The sequence below is a fragment of the Chiloscyllium punctatum genome, chromosome 20, assembly GCF_047496795.1.
Source record: "Chiloscyllium punctatum isolate Juve2018m chromosome 20, sChiPun1.3, whole genome shotgun sequence".
Classification (NCBI taxonomy): Eukaryota; Metazoa; Chordata; class Chondrichthyes; order Orectolobiformes; family Hemiscylliidae; genus Chiloscyllium; species Chiloscyllium punctatum.
The window spans coordinates 14,396,985-14,415,537 of NC_092758.1; the positions used below are offsets into that span (position 1 = coordinate 14,396,985).

Here is an 18,553-nt window from a genome sequence, read left to right on the forward strand (position 1 = left end):
TATCTTTCCCCTCTCACCCTAAACCTATGCCCTTTAGTTCTGGACTCCCCAACCCCAGGGAAAAGAGTTCGTCTATTTATCCTATCCATGCCCCTCATAATTTTATAAGCCTCTATAATATCACCCTGCCAGCCTCCGACGCTCCAGGCAAACGCCCCAGCCTGTTCAGCCTCTCCCTCAAGCTCAAATCACACAGAAAAGTGAGTTATGTTTTTCTCAGTAAAATGAAGAGAGTCAACACAGACCAAATGATATAGTTTTCAAGGACAGAAAGAATTGGGAGTGCTTGTGTGCTAAGTTTTGCAGGAGGTAAGACAGATTGACAGAACAGATACTAAGACATGCAGGGCGGTGAGCTTTGGAAGTACTTAACAGTTATAATCCACACAGAGGCAGAGAGATCTTAAAGGAATCCCAATGATGTCAACAGAAAGATTTTACTTTTTAAAACTTTCACTGGAACAAATCAACAAAAGTCAATATATTTCAAACATTGGTTAGGTAAAGGCAATTAAAATGGAAATTTCATTTTAAATTTGTCAATACAACAAAGGTACACCTCATATGGTTACAAACAATCGCATTATCCCCATTGTTTGCAAACTCATCATTTTCCCAACTTAGCCTCTGCTACGTTATCCTTTCACTTCTTACTCCATAATTTCAGCCCTTGTTATATTCACCAGCTGCCATCTTCAATCCAAAGTTCATGAATTTGGTTTATACTGACCGGGCACAAACCAACAAGCCCTCTCTCATTCAGATTACAGCAGCCATTGCCACAAAACTTCCTGAATCCTTTGTGATGGACCCTTTAGGCTGGCTCTGACAGCTCTGACACAGCAACATTGAATTCTTTCTCATCCATAATCCTGTTTTCTCAATCCCATCTCTCCTTCTCTCTCTGTCCCATCTCTCCCTCTCTGCCCTGACTCCCTCTCTGCCCCTTCTCTCTCTCTCTCTCCCTCTCTCTCACTGTCCCATTTCATCTCTCTCCTTTCCAACTGTATGTGACATGTGACATACAACTGTCACATACACTGTAACACAGTCTCTTCAATATTCTCAGAACCCTGTTCTAAATTATGATACAGGGAGTTAATCCACTCATGGAGAGCTCTCTGCTTGCTTATCTCTAGCCAAGGTAGAACCATGACACTGACACTGACTTCCCTTCTTTGCTCCTGACGTTTCAACCCCATGAGGTATAAACAATGACTGCAGATGCTGAAAACCAAACACTGGATTAGCGGTGCTGGAAGAGCACAGCAGTTCAGGCAGCATCCAAGGAGCAGCGAAATCGACGTTTCGGGCAAAAGCCCTTCATCAACCCCGTGCCAACCTCAGGAAATTACACAATACTCTGCACACGACTTCGGTCATAAAAGGGACAGCTTGCAAAACGATACACAGGCCTTTCCCACAACTCATGGGTCTTCAGAAAACGTACAGTAGAAGATTGAGGAAGGGATGCTGGACCTACACCTAGCACCAACTGACCATTGACTCCTCATTGTGTGGATCACTCTGTTAAAAGGGTATTCGGGCAATCAGAGAGGGTGCAGACCACGTTTGTCCCATGAATCAGGGATTATAGATTGTGGGGAAACTGGAGAAGCTTAATTTGTTAGGAAGCAAGTTTCAGATGATTGGCAAAAGGACCAGAGATGAGGTGAGGAAAATAATGTTTCTACATAGTGCTCAAGATTTTGTTTCCTCATCGGCTTAAAAATGGTTACAAAATCTCGGTGAGAATTGTAGGAGTGGACGGGGAAGGTCTGTGAGAGTTGGTGGGGAAGGACAGAATTCTGTATTGGAGTTGGCAATCCCAGGAGGGTGACGTGGATGAGACTAACCCCAAATGCAGGCATGGGATTAGATGCAGCATTGCCTCAACACCATTCACCGTCCTGACTTGGATATGTGTTTCTATTGTTGGATCAAAATCCCTGGAACTCCCTTTCTACATGAACTTTGACCCCAACGGGAATGCAGTGATTCAAGAAGATAGCTCACTACCACTGTCTCAAAGATGGGCAGTAAATAATGACTGAGCCAATGATGCCCACATGAATCAAAATAACTAGATTGCTTTTTGAAAGAGCTGGCACAGATCCAGTGCGCTGAAGGGTCTCCCTTTACTTATTCTCCTATGAATCTACGTAAGAGATTTTAGTTTTGAAGAATAATGGGCCAGGGTTGAGGTGAGGGTTGATAAATATTCTGGCATTTTATTGGATTCACTGGTGTGGTTATGGTGCGTTTACATAGAACATGGGAGGTGGGAGAAAGTGAAGTGTGTGTAGTTTGGGAAATGTGGTTGGCATGGACATGTTGGATCAAAGAATCTGTCTGTTTCTATGCTGTAGGACACTCTGACAGTAGCTATGCCCGTGAGACATCTTGAGATTATGAAGTGTTATCACATGCAATCCCCATCACCAAATCACTGTGGTTTTTAAAAAATCTTCTTAACCACCACCAGTAATCGTGAAATTATATACAGCTGTAGGCACATGCAAGCCTGCCTTTTCCAATTTGCAGTGGGCAACAGAAGGTTCAGAGTTCAAGCCCCACACCAGGAACTGAATTGGAATCGCAGGCTGACCCTTGCCTGAAGGAGTGCTACATTGTCAGTCGTGTCATCAGTCATTCGAGCCATTAAACTGCAGCCCCATCTTAGTGGAAGGAAACAATTTCCCGGTCAGTATTTCGAGAAACGTTCTCCCCTCTGTCCTAACCAGTACTGATCCTTCAAACGATATCACAAAAACGGACCATCGTGTCCAGCTGCTGCTGGTGCTTGTGGAAGCTTGCTGTGTGCATTCTCTGCATTGCAACAGCGGCTGAGATTGGCTGTGAAGAGCATTGAGATATTCTGCGGTAGAGAAATAGACTATGCAAGTGCATCAAAAAGTGCAAAACATGCAACACAGCACCTGACAAGACAAGACAATAGGCACAGTGTTGGTCAAATTACAATGTGGCCATGAATGATGGTTAATAAAACACTGTTTTAGCAGCAATTCAAAAACTTGAAAGGGTTCAGAAAAGATTTAAAATGATATTGCCGGGTTCGGAGGGTTTGAGCTATTGGGAGAGGCTGAACAGGTTGGGGCTGTTTTCTCTGGAGCGTCAGAGGCTGAGGGGTGACCTTATAGAGGTTTAGAAGATCACGAGGGGCATGGATAGGGTAAATAGACAAGGTCTTTTCCCTGGGGTCGGGGAGTCCAGAACTAGAGGGCATAGGTTTAGGGTGAGAGGGGAAAGATATAAAAGAAACCTAAGAGGCAACTTTTTCACACAGAGGTTAGTGCGTGTATGGTGGAGGATGTGGTGGAGGCTGGTACAATTACAGCATTTAAAAGGCATCCGGATGGGTACATGAATAGGAAGGATTTGGAGGGATATGGGCCAGGTGCTGGCAGGTGGGATTGGATTGGGTTGGGATATCTGGTCGGCATGGACAAACAAAGAACATGTTCAGCCCAGGAACAGGCCCTTCGGCCATCAAGCTTGAGCTGATCCAAATGTACTGTCAGCTCCTAAGCATCGGTATCCCTTTACTCCCCATCTACACATGCATCTGTCCTGACATATCTTAAATGAATCTACCGTGCCTGCCTCTACCACCTCTGCTGGCAACGCGTTCCAAACGCCCACCACCCTCTGCATGAAGTACTTGCCGCTTGTATCCCCCCTTAAACTTTCCACCTCTCACCTTGAAAGCATGACCTCTGGTTATTGAATCCTTCACCCTGGGAAAAAGCTGGTCTCTATCCACCCTGTCTATACCCTTCATGATTTTGTAAACCTCAATCAGGTCCCCCCTCAATCTCCTTTTTTCTAGTGAAAATAAACCTAACCTACTCAACCTCTCTTCATAGCTAGCACCTTCCATACCAGGCAACATCCTCGTAAACCTTCTCTGCACCCTCTCCAAAGCGTCCACATCCTTTTGGTAAGTGGTGCCCAGATCTGTACACAGTCTTCCAAATGCGGCCGAACCAATGTCTTATACAATTTTAACATGACTTGCCAGCTCTTATACTCAATACCCCGTCCAATGAAGGCAAGCATACTATATGCCTTCTTGACCACTCTATCCACCTGTGCAGCAACCTTCAGGGTACAATGGACCTGCACTCCCAGATCTCTCTGCCCATCAACCTTTCCCAAGGCTCTTCCGTTCATTATATAATTCACTCTATAATTAGACTTGCCTAAATGCATCACCTCACATTTGTCTGGATTGAAAGCCATCTGCCACGTTTCCGCCCAACTCTCCAGTCTATCTGTATCCTCCTGCATTCTCTGACAGTCCCTTATGCTTTCTGCTACTCCACCAATCTTCGTGTCATCTGCAAACTTGCTGATCATACCAACAGTGCCCTCTTCCAAATCATTTATGTATATCACAAACAACAGTGGCCCCAACACTGATCCCTGTGGAACACCACTGGGCACCTTTCTCCATTTCGAGAAACTCCCTTCAACTACTACTCTCTGTCTCCTGTTGCTCAACCAGTTCTTTATTCACCTAGCTAGAACACCCTGCATACCATGTGACTTCACTTTCTCCATTAGTCTACAATGGGGAACCTTATCAAACACCTTACTAAAGTCCATGTATATGACATCAACAGCCCTTCCTTCATCTATCAACTTGGTCACTTCCTCAAAGAACTCTTATCAAGTTGGTAAGACACGATCTCCCCCTCACAAAACCATGTTGCCTATCACTGAGAAGCTCATTCTTCTCTAAATATAAATAGATCCTATCCCTCAGTGCCCTCTCCAGCAACTTCCCCACCACCGACATCAGGCTCACTGGGTCTGTAGTCACCCAGGAAATCCCTACTATCCTTCTTGTACAGGGGACAACATGAGCAACCCTCCAGTCCTCCGGTACCTCACCTGTGTTTAAGGATGCCACAAAGATATCTGTCAGGGCCCCAGCTATTTCCTCCCTCGCCTCCCTCAGCAACTTGGGATAGATCCCATCCGGTCCTGGGGATTTGTACACCTTAATAATCTCTAGCATACCCAACACATAGAACATAGAACATAGAACAATACAGCACAGAACAGGCCCTTCGGCCCACGATGTTGTGCCGAACATTTGTCCTAGCTTAAGCACCTATCCATGTATCAATCCAATTGCCACTTAAAGGTCACCAATGATTCTGACTCTGCCACTCCCACAGGCAGCGCATTCCATGCCCCCACCACTCTCTGGGTAAAGAACCTACCCCTGATATCCCCCCATACCTTCCACCCTTCACCTTAAATTTATGTCCCCTTGTAACACTCTGTCGTACCCGGGGAAAAAGTCTCTGACTGTCTACTCTATCTATTCCCCTGATCATCTTATAAATCTCGATCAAGTCACCCCTCATCCTTCGCCGTTCCAATGAGAAAAGGCCGAGAACTCTCAACCCAACCTCGTACGATCTATTCTCCATTCCAGGCAACAGCCTGGTAAATCTCCTCTGCACCCTCTCCAAAGCTTCCACATCTTTCCTAAAATGAGGCGACCAGAACTGCACACAGTTCTCCAAATGTGGCCTAACCAAGGTCCTGTACAGCTGCAACATCACCTCACGACTCTTGAATTCAATCCCTCTGCTAATGAACGCTAATACACCATAGGCCTTCTTACAAGCTCTATCCGCCTGAGTGGCAACTTTCAAAGATCTATGAACATAGACCCCAAGATCCCTCTGCTCCTCCACCTTACTAAAAACCCTACCATTAACCCTGTATTCAGCATTCTTATTTGTCCTTCCAAAATGGACAGCCTCACACTTGACAGAGTTGAACTCCATCTGCCACTCCTCAGCCCCCCTCTGCATCATATCTAAGTCCCTTTGCAGCCAACAACAGCCCTCCTCACTATCCACAACTCCACCAATCTTCGTATCGTCTGCAAATTTACTGACCCACCTTTCGACTCCCTCTTCCAAGTCACTAATAAAAATTACAAACAGCAGAAGACCAAGAACTGATCCCTGCGCAACTCCACTTGTAACTGGGCTCCAGGCTGAATATTTACCATCTACCACCACTCTCTGACTTCGACTGGTTAGCCAGTTCTCTATCCAACTGGCCAAATTTCCCACTATCCCATGCCTCCTGACTTTCCGCATAAGTCTACCATGGGGAACCTTATCAAATGCCTTACTAAAATCCATGTACACTACATTCACTGGTCTACCCTCATCCACATGCTTGGTCACCTCCTCAAAGAATTCAATAAGACTTGTAAAGCAAGACTTCCCCCTCACAAATCAGTGCTGGCTGTCCCTAATCAAGCAGTGTCTTTCCAGATACTCATAAATCCTATCCCTCAGTACCCTTTCCATTACTTTGCCTACCACCGAAGTAAGACTAACTGGCCTGTAATTCCCGGGGTTATCCCTATTCCCTTTTTTGAACAGGGGTGCAACATTCGCTACTCTCCAGTTCCCTGGCACCACCCCCATTGACAGTGAAGACGAAAAGATCATTGCCAATGGTTCTGCAATTTCCTCTTTTGCTTCCCACATAATCCTAGGATATATCCCGTCAGGCCCGGGGGACTTGTCTATCCTCAAGTTTTTCAAAATGCCCAACACATCTTCCTTCCTAATAAGTATCTCCTCTAGCTTACCAGTCCGTTTCATACTTTCCTCTTCAACAATACGGTCTCTCTCATTTGTAAATACTGAAGAAAAGTACTCATCCAAGACCTCTCCTATCTCTTCCGACTCAATACACAGTCTCCCACTACTGTCCTTGATCGTACCTACCCTCGTTCTCGTCATTCTCATGTTTCTCACATACGCATAAAAGGCCTTGGAGTTATCCTTGATCCTACCCACCAAAGATTTTTAATGCCCTCTCTTAACTCTCCTAATCCCTTTCTTCAGCTCCCTCCTGGTTATCCTGTATCCCTTCAATGCTCTGTCTGAACCTTGTTTCCTCAACCTTATGTAAGCCTCCTTCTTCCTCCTTACAAGACATTCAACCTCCCTCGTCAAACAAGGTTCCCTCACACGACCATCTCTTTCCTGCCTGACAGGTACATACATATCAAGGACACGTCGTATCTGTTCCTTGAAAAAAGTTCCACATTTCAACGACATCCTTCCCTGACAGCCTATGCTCCCAATTTATACTCCTCAGATCCTGTCTTACAGCATCGTATTTACCCTTCCCCCAATTGTAAAACCTACCCTGTTGCACGCACCTATCCCTCTCCATAACCAAGGTGAAAGTCACAGAATTGTGGTCACCATCACCAAAATGTTCACCCACTAACAAGCCCATCACTTGTCCCGGTTCGTTACCAAGTACCAAATCCAATATGGCCTCCCCTCTGGTTGGACAATCTACATACTGAGTTAGAAAAGCTTCCTGGACATACTGCACAAACACCGCCCCATCCAATCTACTTGATCTAAAGAGCTTCCAATCAATATTTGGGAAGTTGAAATTGCCCATGACTACTACCCTGTGGCTTCTGCACCTTTCCAAAATCTGTTTCCCAATCTGTTTCTCCACATCTCTGCTGCTGTTGGTGGGGGAGGGGGGGAGCTATAGTTAACATCCCACAAGGTGACTGCTCCTTTCCTATTTCTGACTTCAGCCCATACTACCTCCAAGGGCAGATCCCCCTCAAACTGCCTTTCTGCAGCCATTATACCATTTCTAATTAGCAATGTCACCCCCCCCCCCCTCCTTTTTTACCACCCTCCCTAATCTTACTGAAACATCTGTAACCAGGAACCTCCAACAACCATTCCTGTCCCTCTTCTATCCACGTTTCCATGATGGCCACAACATCGTAGTCCCAAGTACCGATCTATGCCTTAAGTTCACCCACCTTATTTCTGATACTCCTTGCGTTGAAGTATACGCACTTGAACCCATCTCTGTGTCCGGAAGTATTCCCTGTCGGTGCTACCTTCTCCACAGCCTCCCTACATTCTTGGACATCCTGACAAACAGCTAACCTACTTGCTGGACTACAAGTCCGGATCCCATCCCCCTGCCAAATTAGTTTAAACCCCCCCCCCCACCCCCGAAGCGTGCTAACATCTTCCCTACTTTTGCAACGTGATCCAGATTAATCAAACGTCTATCTCTAATCTCAAGATTCATCATGTTCCTCTCCTCAGTGAACACTGATGCAAAGTAATCATTCAGAATCTCACCCATTCTCTCTGGTTCGACACACAGCCTTCCTTCATTATCCTTTAATGGACCAATCCTTTCTCTAGTTACCCACTTGCTTCTTATCTAAGAATAAAATGCTTTGGGATTTTCCTTAATTCTGCTCGCTAAAGCTATTTCATGACCCCTTTTCGCCCTCTTGATTCCTCATTTAAGACTTGTCCTACTCTCCTGATATTTCTCCAGGGCTGTTTCCGTGCTGTACATCTCTATGACTCTAGGACTCTCGAAGTGTTCATTTCTAGCTGGGGTGGAGTCGACAGCAGGGTGTGTGACAAGTGTAGCTGATCACAGCAAAGTCTTTTGCTTTTTATTTCATGTTTTGTCGAGACGTCTGATTTAATGGCACTTTCTATTTCACAATAACGCAGCATTCTCTCTCTCTCCTTCCCCTTCCTGCATCACTCTCGAAACAATGGGCTGGCATCTCTGTGATCGAGGTAGGATTTGACTTTGGTCGTTTGGAGCCACTTGTTTCAGCTTGGAGTTTAGCCGAGTCAATGAACTTATCGTGTTTGTCGATGTTGTAAGCTCACATGAATGGTCAGGTTGCTGGGTGGTGGTGGTGAGTGTGTGCAGTTGAAGTTGCGCTGTGGAGGGTTTGACTGTGTGTCTGCACAGTTCCTGATCTGGTGACACTGGTTTTGTTTTTAAACTGTGGATTCAAGGAACCTCGCACAATCATTTTCCAAAGCTCTTGCAATGTGAAAGTGATTGACTGTTTATTCTTTCGTGCAGTGTGGGCATGGCTGGCTATTAATTGCCCTTGGGGCAGCTAAGAGTCACAAACATTGCAGTAGGCCTGAAGTCATGTGGAGGCCAGACCAGGTAAGGACAGCAGTTTCCTTCCCTGAAGGATATTAGGGGCCCAGATGGGTTTTTCCAACGATTGGCAATAGTTTCATCATTGGACTCTTAATTCCAGAATTTTATTGATTTCATGTAGCACCATCTGCCATGGTGGGATTAGAACCCAAATTCCCAAAGCTTTACCTGGGTTTCTGGATTAATAGTCTAGTGCTAATTCCAGCAGGAGAAAGTGAGGACTGCAGATGCTGGAGATTAGACTCAAAACGTGTAGCACTGGAAAAGCACAGCTGGTCAGGCAGCATCTGAAGAGCAGGAGAGTCGACGTTTCAAGCATAAGCCCTTAATCAGGAATGTGGGGGAGACCCCGTTGGGGGCTGAGAGATAAATGGGAAGGGGTGGGGCTAGGGGGAAGGTAGATGTGCAGATGATAGGTAGATATGGTGATAGGTCGGAGTGGAGGATGGAGCGGATAGGTGGGAAAGAAGCTAGATGGGGAGGACAGTTCAAGAGGGCTGTGCTGAGTTGGAGGGTTGCATCCGGGATAAGGTGGGGGGAGGGGAGATGAGGTAACTGGTGAAATCGATTTTGATCCCATGTAGTTGGGGGAGGGGTCACCTCCCTGTAATTAATTAATGGGCTCAGAGCATCAACAGGATGGCAGGTGGGGTCCAGGAGATGGCCGCAGTGGGGACACCTCTCTGGGATTGAAGGGATTTGTGTCCTCAATGTGTGGCACTGACTAGAAAGTGCTCGATCCTGATACCAGCCACTTGAGACCCTGGTGGGGGAGGGTTGATGCCCCACGGCTGGATGAACACAGACCTTGTATAAAGTGTGTCGTTTGGATTCGCTTGGGTCTTCCGTATGGATCCTGCAGCCACAGTTCCTGTTAAGGCTGGCGGGGGGGTGGGAGGTCAGTGAGAAGACAGTGATTTCCTAGAGGAGGAGAACTGGAATAGGGCATGACCCCAGAGACTGACCATTCATGGCTGGGAAAGTAAGATTTCTGGGTGCACAGTATGTTCAAAAACATGCGAGCACCTTGCAGGCATTGATGTACTTATCGCTACACACATACACGCTGTTACACGCATACACGCTGCTAGACGCATACACGCTGTTACACGCATACACGCTGTTACACACACACACCCTGCTACACACATACACACTGCAACATATGCCCACCCTGCTACACGCATACACGCTGCTAGACGCATACACGCTGCTACACGCATACACGCTGCTAGACGCATACACGCTGCTACACGCATACACCCTGGTACACGCATACACGCTGCTACACGCATACACACTGCGACATACGCCCACCCTGCTACACGCATACACACTGCTACACACATACACCCCACAATGCTACACACCCACCCTCTCCCTCTCTCATGCTCCTGCACTCCCTCGGTCCCTTGCTCGGTCTCTCGCTTCCTCGCCCGCTCCCGCGCTCTCTCACTCCCTCAGTCGCTCCCATGCTGTCTCACTCCCATGCTCTCTCACTTCCTTGTGCACTCTCGCACACTCTTGCTCCTGCGCTCCCTTGCTCCCTCCCATGTCCTGCACACCCCGGCGAGCTCAGTCTCTCGCTGTCTTGCACATGCTCTCATTCTCTCACTTGCTTCCACGTGCTCTCGCTTGCTCCTGCGTTCACTCTCACTCTCTTACTCACTCCTGCTTGCTATCACTCTCTCCTGCTCTCTCACACGGTCCTGTGTGCTCTTGCTCACTCCCATGCTTGTTCTCTCTCACCCCCGCGTTCACTCTCACTCTCTCACTCCCACGCTTGCTCTTGCTCACTCCTGTGCTCACACACTCTCTCTGTCTCTCTCCCGTGCTTGCTTGTGCTCTCTCTTGCACCCACGCTCATTCCCGCGCTCAGTCTTGCTGGCTCTGTCTCTCTCTCCCTCTCTCTCTCACTCTCTCTCTCTTGCTCCCGTGCTCACTCTTTCTTTCTCATACAGACACACGCAGCCATGATGTTGCCTTTGAAGTTCAGGGAGAAAGTGAGGGCTGCAGATGCTGGAGATCAGAGCTGAAAATGTGTTGCTGGAAAAGCGCAGCAGGTCAGGCAGCATCCAAGGAGCAGGAGAATCAACGTTTCGGGCATGAAGCCCTTCTTCAGGAATTCAGGCCAAAGGCCGGAATAGGAATCACTGAGTTTTCAGACAGGGTGTATCTGTAGGCCAGTGGAGTTGATAATAAATGCAGATTAAGGAATCTCTTGGCATGCTGAGCTCGGGGAATTGGCTGAGGATTTTCAGGATGAATGAGGCTCAGGGCTGAACCCAGTGTATGTGAGAATGAGCACACCAATCTTTGTGCCACTGGGTTGGGTAATTTCATCACCTCTCAGCATTTGGGAGCAGCTTCCAAACTCTTGATTTGAGCTGAGCTGTAGATTACTGAACTTGGTGCTTCCTCCTGTGAGCTGAGCTGTCGAACCTATTGGGGCTTATTTTTTTAATGAGTGGGTGTTTGAGACACCAGCAGAGTATCACTTGGCTGTCTCGTTTCCTCTGAAGTTCCAGGGTTCTCAGTGTATTTTATCATCTGTTTTCTGAGCAGAGGTTTATGGCTGGGAGACATCTCGGCATGACTGTTGTTGCAAGGAGTAAGCCTGCCATTTCCACACACACCTCTGCCCACCGCACGTTCTGTTGCAAAGGCTGAACATATCTGCTCAACAGGAAATGGGTTTCCTGTTCTCGTTCCTGTTCTTTGTTTCTTGTATCTCTCGCTCTCTCTCTCTCACTCAAAGGTCAGGGTTCACAAACGTGTTTCTGTCTCTTACTTTGAGCCACCTCAGAAGCTGCCGCGGAGGATTATCACCGAAACTGTGGATGGGTGCGGAATGTACTCTTGAAGCTGACTGCAGTTGGGAAGCTAAGCTGTAAGGCTGGATGAGGAGATGCGCGGATGGTTGGGAAAGAGGTGGGGGGATGGGGGAGCGGTGAGGTAACCATGGGGCGTGGTGGCTGTGAGGGAAAAGGAGAATTTAAGAGTGAGCCACTCTATTTGATACTGCAGGGAGATGATGAGTTTGAGAGGAGTTGGGTCTCAATTCATCGTTAATTCTTTTGAAATGTGATTTTACTTCTGTAAATCAAGTCAGGTATTATCCACTGCACAAACCATTTGGAACCAAGTTCATGAAGCTCTCTTTGGATTGATGTATTTAAGATGGAAAAGAGAGCACGGGATTAAGCTGATAGAGTAGGATATGGAAGGAGGCATGAAAGGGCGGGTAACCATCTGGTTGGGCTGAATGGCCTACTTCTGAAAAAGAGAAAGGACTGCAGATGCTGGAGATCAGACAAAAACTCTGGTGCTGGAAAAGCACAGCAGGTCTGGTAGCATCCGAAGAGCAAGAGAGTCAACCCTTTGGGGGCTGACAGATAAATAGGGGGTTGGGGCGGGGCAGGGGGGAAGGCAGCTGGGAAGGGATAGGTGGATGCGGGTGGGGGGGGGAGTGATGGTGGTAGGTCGGTGGGGAAGGTGGAGCAGATAGGTGGGAAGGAAGATGAACAGTTAGGACAGTTCCAGAGGGCGATGCCGAGTTGGAGGGTTGGATCTGGGATGAGGTGGGGGGAGGGGAGATGAGGAAACTGGTGAGATTGACTTTGATCCCGTGTGGTTGGAGGGTCCCAAACTGGAAGATGAGGCATTCTTCCTCCATTCGTCGGGTGGCTTGGCTTTGGCAGTGGAGGAGGCTCAGGACCTGCATGTCCTTGGCAGAGTGCGAGGGGGATTTGAAGTGGACTATTTCTGAACTATTTTCTGTGTAACTCAGGAAACCTTAAAATACTTGCAGGTTTGTGGTGGTGGATGAGGCAGATGTTAGTTGGATGCATAATTAGTTGGCAGGGAACATGCATCATTTGGACAATTGCCTGAACGTTATTTGGGACAGGATGGACCTGGGGTAATAGTTTGGCAGTGAACAAAATCTAATATGTGTCTGTGTAGATGCCAGGTTCCCTGTCTCTGGACTAGGAGGCCCAGGTTCAAGTCTCAGCTGCTCTAGAGGCTTGGAGTAGTATCGCAGCACAGTTTGGTTGGTAAATATCTATAGAATAGGGATGTTTATGGCACAGTGATAGTGTTCCTGTCTTTGTACCAGAAGCCCACTTGCTCCAGATGAACTTTGCTGGGTCAAAATATGTGTCCTGGCCTGGGTCCACAATGGCCCTAACAGAGTAAATTTCAACCCTTTACAAAGCATCCCCGCCTTTTAATGGTGTTTGAGGTGCAGTGGTAGTGTCCCTGCCTTTGACCGAGGAGTCCTGCTTCCAAGGCCCAGTTGCTCCAGGCATGAATCATAAAATCTCTGAGCAGGTTGGTTAGAAAAGACCTTGTGAGTATTGTTGTGACATAGTGGTAGCGTCACTGTCTCTGAGCTAGGAAGCCCTAGTTCAAGTCTCACCCGTCCTGGATGAGCATCATAAACAGGTTAGTTAAAGATATCAGTTGTTATATGCATTGCTGGCAGAGTGGACTCACATGATTGTCATTGTCTTGTGGGTGTTGGTATTGAATTAGCTTTTAGTCACATGTTCTTGCATGAGGAAAGTGTGAGATTCGCTGCTTATGCTGCCATCTTCGGTACAAAGGTTCCCAAGCACAGCTTTTCCAGTTACAATTCCTGAAAAAGTAGAGAAGTACCGGACATCCACCATTGCAGGTTTAGGAATATGTTGTAAAATGGAGAAAAGACATACAGAGAAATGGTCTTCCGACCCAGTCCATGTTGACACAGGGCCTCCAGTCCGCATTGCGCCTTGATCCAGACTGTGCCTGGCTTCACCTCAGGGCTCACAATGCTGGGAGATCGCTCTGGTATCACCTCGAGATTGGATGTTCACCCTGAAACCATGCCAGGCCAAGAGACTGCCCAAAGACCACCGCGCTGGGCTGCTGGGAGACCACCACGACAGGCCAAGAGATTGCCATGTACCACCCAAAGACCACCACGCAGTGTCCTTAACTGTGGCTCAAGTGCAATCTGCCACAGACAAATTGATTAAACAATCCCAAAAGAAAAGCTCCAGTTTTATCCTTCGCTACCTGTCTGTATGTTGTGGCAGGAGGGAAGCGATGATGGGACGTGGGGGTGTGACCCCCGAAACAACAGTCTGTACAAAGAGAATCCTCTTTCTGAGGGATTGTGACAGTTGACTGGAGGAAATGACAGATTGTGTAAGGCATATGCGCTCGTACACTGGAGATACGAATGTTTTCCTTGATGCCAGGACTGAGACCACCTGTTCCTTTCCCTCTATTCCTGTAAGGCACCAAGCTGAACCTTGAGACAGCCTTGCCCTTTTCGGTAAGCCTGACCTTGCCTCTTTCTCTGGTTTCTTCACAGCCTCTCCGAACTAGTCTTGTTCCTAACAAGGTAAAAACAAGGTAAAAACAATGACTGCAGATGCTGAAAACCAAATACTGGATTAGTGGTGCTGGAAGAGCACAGCAGTTCAGGCAGCATCCAACGAGTAGCGAAATCGACGTTTCAGGCAAAAGCCCTTCATCAGGAATAAAGGCAGTGAGCCTGAAGCATGGAGAGATAAGTTAGAGGAGGGTGGGGGTGGGGAGAGAGTAGCAGAGAGTACTATGGGTGAGTGGGGGAGGAGATGAAGGTGATAGGTCAAGGAGGAGAGGGTGGAGTGGATAGGTGGAAAAGAAGATAGGCAGGTTGGACAAGTCCGGACAAGTCAAGGAGACAGTTACTGAGCTAGAAGTTTGAAACTAGGATGAGGTGGGGGAAGGGGAAATGAGGAAGCTGTTGAAGTCCACATTGATGCCCTGGGGTTGAAGTGTTCTGAGGCGGAAGATGAGGCGTTCTTCCTCCAGGCGTCTGGTGGTGAAGGAGGCCCAGGACCTCCATGTCCTCGGCAGAGTGGGAGGGGGAGTTGAAATGTTGGGCCACGGGGCGGTTTGGTTGATTGGTGCGGGTGTCTCGGAGATGTTCCCTAAAGCGCTCTGCTAGGAGGCGCCCAGTCTCCCCAATGTAGAGGAGACCACATCGGGAGCAACGGATACAATAAATGATATTAGTGGATGTGCAGGTGAAATTTTGATGGATGTGGAAGGCTCTTTTAGGGCCTTGGATAGAGGTGAGGGAGGAGGTGTGGGCGCAGGTTTTACAGTTCCTGCGGTGGCAGGGGAAAGTGCCAGGATTGGAGGGTGGGTGTTCCTAACATACACCTCCTGCTTTCTCAGCTCTATTCTCACTTAACTGCTGACCGCCCTCTTAGCTTCCTGGCTCCCCTGTTTAGTCGATATTGTTAATACTTCCCTCTCTCCATTAAACCTGTTATTATCACCGACTCCTCAAAAGGATCAGCCCAAATTGTTCTCTCTGTGCAAACCCCTCACCTGTTTCTGACCTTCCTCCCTTTCCATCTCATGCCCACACCCCTGAACCTGACTAATTCCCACCTGTTTCCTGCAACTCTCGTCCTGGGCAGTTCGGGCTGTGTTTTTAAAAAAAGTGCCTCCCACCGTTCTGAGGATTTAGTCTGCCGGGTGCTCCGGTTTCCTCCCACAGTCCAGAGTTGGGCAGGTTCGGGTGGGTTGGCCATGCGGAATTGCCCCATAGTGTGCAGGGGTGTGCAGGTTCGGGTGGGTTGGCCATGCGGAATCGCCTCATAGTGTGCAGGGATGTGCAGGTTCGGGTGGGTTGGCCATGCGGAATTGCCCCATAGTGTGCAGGGATGTGCAGGCTAAGGGGTTAGCCATAGGAAATGCAGGGTTACAGGGATAGGATGCTGGGCAGGATGCTCTTTAAAGGATCAGTGCAGACTCGATGGGCTGATTGGCCTCTTGCTGCACTGTAGGGAGCCTATGATTCCTTTAGACGTGTTGTTGGTACTGGTTCACCAAAACACCCTCCTCTAAGAAATGCGGGTCCACCCGACGACCTCACCTGGTTAGAATCATAGGGCTCGACAGCACTGATAAAGGCCCTTCGACCCCATCGAGTCAGTGCTGGTCACTAATAACCACATTGTAATCGCATTTCCCAGCATTTGCTCCATAGCCTTGTTCTGTAATCATTCATCCTATTGATCAATGAATTGTCTATAATAGCTTCCCTTCCTCTTTTTGCACCATTGCCTGTGGCATCCCCCCAAGAATTTCTCCTCCTTGTCCACTCGCCCATCCTCTTACTCTCAAATACATGCTGCCCCTGGGTGAGGTGTTCATCAGGTGAACGAAATCAAGACCCATCTCTATCTCGGTACTGCCTCTTTCCACCCCTCCACAGCCTATCATTTACTGTTGCTGCTTTCCCAATATCCCGCGTTGGATGAGTGGTGAAATGTTGGAAGGTTTGGCAAATGTGTATTGGGAAGCTTGAAGCCAGTATCTTCGGCGCCCAACATAACATCAGTCCTGATTGCTGCAGTTGCATAGTCAGTAAGAGTAAAGCCACCAGGGGACTGATCTCTCATTAGAGAGATGATTAGTGGTGGTTTGACCTGAGGGTCATCACATGAGCAGACAGATTGAAAAGGAGGACCTTTCATGGTATCCTCCACAGGTGGAGCTGCTAGTGTCACCCTGCATTACAAACCAGCCTTCCAGCCAACTGAGCTACAGCACTGAAGGAGGCTGTTTGGCCCATTGAGTTCATGCTGGTTCTCCGTAGAGCGACCTGATCTGTTCTAATTGTATTTCCGTAGTTTTGCATATTTATTGCCCCTTGGTGCCCACCCAATTTCCTGTCTCCACAACCGTGCTCAGCACTCCTAGGTAGTGAATTGTAGGATATTTACCGTCACAGCATAAAGATGTTCTTCCTCCCCAACACCCTTCCACCATATCATACGTCCAAAGCCTTAAATCTGTGTCTCCTAGTTCTTGTACCATCAGCTCAACTTTTACTGTCTTATCAAAACCTGTCATAATCTTCGACACTTTGGTCAGATCGCTCCCTCAGTCTCCTTTGGGAAAATCACCCGAACCTTTCCATGTTGACTGTGTGGTCGAAATCCCTCATCCTGGAACTAGTCAGGTATATCTCCTCCATAGCCTCTTGAGGTAATTCCCTAAACGTGAACATGGTCGTCAGAGTCAAAAAGTCTGGCGTTGGAAAAGCACAGCAGGTCAGGCAGCATCCGAGAAGCAGGAGAGTCGATGTTTTGGGCATAAGCCCTTCATTCCACACTTTTTGATTCTGTTCTTCAGCATCTGCAGTCCTCGCTTTCTCCCATGTGGACGTGATACTCCCACTGAGACCTAACGAGAACTTTAGAAAGATCCAACTGAATGTTTCTGCTTTTATTGTCAAAACCTCGATTTTGATGAAGCCCAAATTCCATATGTCCTGCCACCTTCAAAGAGGAATACGCATGAAGACCCAGATCATTCCAATTCTGCACATTCTCTGGAACTGCACCACTGAGCCTCTGCGTGACCTTGGTCAGAATGCACCACCTCACACTTGCATCTTATCTGCCATTTGTTTGCCCATCTACGTACTGTTGCTGTCAGCTGCGAATGTCCTCATTGTCTACCTTAAAATTTGATATCATCAGCAAATTCTGAACATTTGTTCTGTATTCTCATACCCAAGGCATTTATGATTTGATTAGCTTAGATTCCCTACAGTGTGGAAACAGGCCCTTCAGCCCAACAAGTCCTCACCAACCCACCACCCCCTCCCCCCGGCTAATGCACTCACACTATGGACAATTTAGCATGGCCAATTGACCTAACCTGCACATCTTTGGACTGTGGGAGGAAACCGGAGCACCCAGAGAAAACCCACACAGACACGGGGAGAAACTCCACACAGACAGTCGCCCGAGGCTGGAATCGAACCTGGGACCCTGGTGCTGTGAGGCAGCAGTGTTAATCACTGAGCCAAAGCAGTAATCCTTGCACTGACTCATGGAATCATACAGGACAGTTTATTGGGTCTGTACTGCTAAATCTACGTCAAATCTGCTGTAATCCCACTTGCCTGCGCAAGGCTTTGAATGTTATGTAATTTCATGCACGTACCTTTTAAAGGTTATAAGGTTACCGTCCCAGGCAGTGCATCCCCGATTTCCCACCACCCTCTGGGTGATTACTGTCATTCAATCAAAAATAACCATTTGCCATAACTTGCTGCTTTCAGTCCTTGAGCCAATATTTTAGCGCACTTGCCTTCATTATTCAGAGCATCGTGTATAGGAGTTGGGGCGTTATGCTGACATTGTACACAACTTTGATTGAATTGCACAACACCAGGTTACAGTCTAACAGGTTTAATGGGAAGCACACTAGCTTTTGGAGCTTCCACTTAAACCTGTTGCACTATAACCTGGTGTTGTGTCATTTTTAACTTCGTACACCTCAGTCCAACACCGGCATCTCCAAATCTTGTTTGAACTGAGTTGAGTTGAGTTGAAAATTGAATTGCATTGAATTTATTGTCATGTATACCGAAGCAGAGTGAAAAGCTTTGTCTTGCGAGCAATACAGGCAGATCACAGAGTTAAGTCGCATAGATAGTTAAGTA

The 18,553-nt window shown here is 47.6% G+C and overlaps 1 protein-coding gene across 8 annotated transcripts in view; it reads left to right on the forward strand.

Moving 5' to 3' along the window:
* The window catches only part of cyfip2 (cytoplasmic FMR1 interacting protein 2), a 116,272-nt gene that overhangs the window by 18,764 nt on the left and 78,955 nt on the right, over nucleotides 1-18,553 (forward strand). The window contains exon 1 of one of the 8 annotated variants that reach the window (XM_072590376.1): nucleotides 8,634-8,657. The exons of 3 other annotated variants lie outside the window; for them this stretch is intronic. The gene's annotated coding sequence lies outside the window, so the exon portion shown is untranslated. Of the gene's footprint in view, nucleotides 1-8,633; nucleotides 8,658-8,812; nucleotides 9,046-11,825; nucleotides 11,933-18,553 lie in introns of those variants that run through there. 4 more of the 8 variants (XM_072590374.1, XM_072590372.1, XM_072590373.1 and 1 more) reach the window with 4 other exon arrangements.